This window comes from Atta colombica, unplaced genomic scaffold (assembly GCF_001594045.1).
Source record: "Atta colombica isolate Treedump-2 unplaced genomic scaffold, Acol1.0 scaffold295, whole genome shotgun sequence".
NCBI classification, from domain to species: domain Eukaryota; kingdom Metazoa; phylum Arthropoda; class Insecta; order Hymenoptera; family Formicidae; genus Atta; species Atta colombica.
Genome location: NW_017259398.1, coordinates 219,773 through 222,686, shown reverse-complemented (window position 1 = coordinate 222,686; position 2,914 = coordinate 219,773).

Below are 2,914 nucleotides of genomic sequence, written 5' to 3'. Positions count from 1 at the left end.
TATATATATATATATATATATATATATGTGTGTGTTTGTGCCGATTTTGAAGGAAAATTGAAACGCAGAAGATTTAAATTTTAGTATACATTTATTAAATTATATAGGTTAATCGGCACGAACTTTCCGGACAATCCAATATATATATAAAATATATGTATATTTTTTTTATTAACAGTGTCCACTTCAAGATTCACGTGCCCGAAATAATAAACCATCAAATTCATACAAAAACGGTGTTTATACACATTCACAAACCGGATATTTCGATAGCACCGAAGAAGCCCAAGGAAGAAGAACCAAAGAAGAAGAAAAAGAAGACCTATCACAAGGAATCACATCATGAAGATTGGAGTTCCTGGAATAATTACAATTATCAGAGCGATCAGGATGATCAATCAGACAACGATCTATTCAAAAATCAAAAGGATCACAAAGATGATGATATTCACAAAGAGGTGGCTCCCTTTAAGAACCCTTACGCCCAGTATCACAAAGATTCTAATACTCCCACGTCGCAAAACAACGAGAAACCTAATTTTCTGCAAGGACAACATGGACAACAGGATATGATAGGATATTCATATCCACCGCAATACGAAGTAAAGGAGGACATTAAAGAAATAGATAACAACGACATTGAACCTTATATTCACACATATGAGGAAAGTTATCATAAGGGGGGCGAATCCGCTAGCGGACACACGTATTCGGGTGATGTCACGAAATTCTACGATGACAAACACGAAGAGGGTGAACACTCCGCTGATGAGTATAAAAATGAATCAAAAGAGAAAACTCATGCAGGTCGTTATTTCATCGATGATTCCGAACACCAGCACAGTAACAAAGCGGAGAAGCGCGTGTCTCCTAGAATTCTTACGCGATCTCATAAGAAAGGAGAGACTTGAAATTTGAATTAAAACAAATAATAAAAGAGTATATATTAATAAATATATACTCTTTATAGTGTGTGTTTGAGATAAATATTACTATCACATACATATTAACTTAAAATTATAATACATAAATTCATAAATATAAATCAAGTAATAATAAAATGAATTATAATAAATTAAAATTAAATTACCATACGTTATATATGTATATATCAGGTATTTAAATAAAAATTATTATACATGTTAATAATTTATATATTCACGAGATGTTTACTAGATAAATAGATAATAAAATTTGTGTAATTTTTATTAAATTATTCTGTTATAATAATACTGCAACATCGTCAATAGATTATGAAATAATTATCGAGAAGATATAACACGCATTTTGTCTGAAACGTCTCAAGAAACTAATAATAGCTATTGACGCAGCAATAAAATCCTCGTTTGCGAAAGAAATTATTCATTTGCAGCATCTATATATTAAATTTATAATGTACTATTATATGTATTATAGTAATGATCAGTCTTGCCTTCAGCGTTTTCACATTCTTGCTTTTCATACAAAAAAGATTTCCGGATAGTAATCGTGAATGAGATTAAAGAACGCTTGATGGAAATTGTGGAAATTTTTTTTTCTATCACCTTTAAACGTACTTATTAATTTTAAATGTGACTTAGCACTTTAATTTTTGAATCATATAAATTTTCTAATTGTACATTATAGATAATATAAGAGAAACCGGAGATAAAGTAACATTTTGACTTTAAAGTTTTATAATACTTAAAATATAATATTTATGTTAAAAAAATATGTACCTTTAAGTAATATTTTAAGTAAAATATTATCTTAAAATATTAAGTATAATATTAATAAAATTTATTTAGCTATAACTATTTTTACTCATTATTTTATGCTTTGTAATAAATTTAAATCCAGTATGCCTGGCAAAATGCAACCCGTTGTACTTAGAAGCATTTAAAAACCGAATAGAAATAGAGTATGTTTCATTTGGCGCTCACTCGCAAGCATTATTTGTCTTTATTTAATATTTGATAAACAACAAAGATGAAATGATTTCAAAAACATTGCGTGCATCAAATGAACGTAACCTGACGTAACCATAATTGATTGTTAAAAAAAAATAAGTAAAAAACAAATAGAATGCGTTTCACACATTTGGCGTTTATAATTATATTAGATTTAAAATATATTTAAATTAGTCTACTATTAAATTATTTTACTTAAAAGAGGGAATTCCGAAGTAATTCTCATCGATTTCAATGAAACTTGGCAGCATTATAGTGTGTTTCCCTGAATAATCCCTAAATCACGCCTCCATTTGGATGTAGACGGTGTCTATTGTTTCTGAGATATTTCAATATTAAATATTTGATAACAGCACTTTCTTTAAAATTTATTACAACATTTATACTCGAGTATTTATAGTGTAGCGAATGTAGTAACAGTCTCTTAACTTTAAAACAAATTTAAGTTCAAAATACACTAGCAATTAATTTTTTCTTGTTATATAATATGATATACTGACTTCTTTTTTTATAAAAAAAGAAGAAGTTAATATGCCAATCAGCCCAATTAGTTTTATGTACTCTCCATAAATTTAGTGCCAAATGCATAATTAAAGATATGATAAATAAAGTTTACGTAAATTACAATTTTTTTTATATTATCACTTTCTTTACAACTTTTTTCAAAAATTTTATTTTATCTAGTCCAACTTTACGCTACTTTGTGATATCATTATTTTTTTTTCGAAAAAATGAGAGATTCGTAACAGATCACACTTAACATATTTTTTATCTTTTATGTTTTTAGCTGTATTATTTTTAAATTTTTTCATATATTGAAAAAAATATTGTTTTAAATAAATAATAGTTTCTTCGTGTAAAGTTGGTACTCTTTACTTTTTTAAATTTAATAAACTTGCAAATACTTTCTTTTACTTTAATTTCCACCGAAAAAATTAATATAATCCGAAAAAAATTAAAAATAT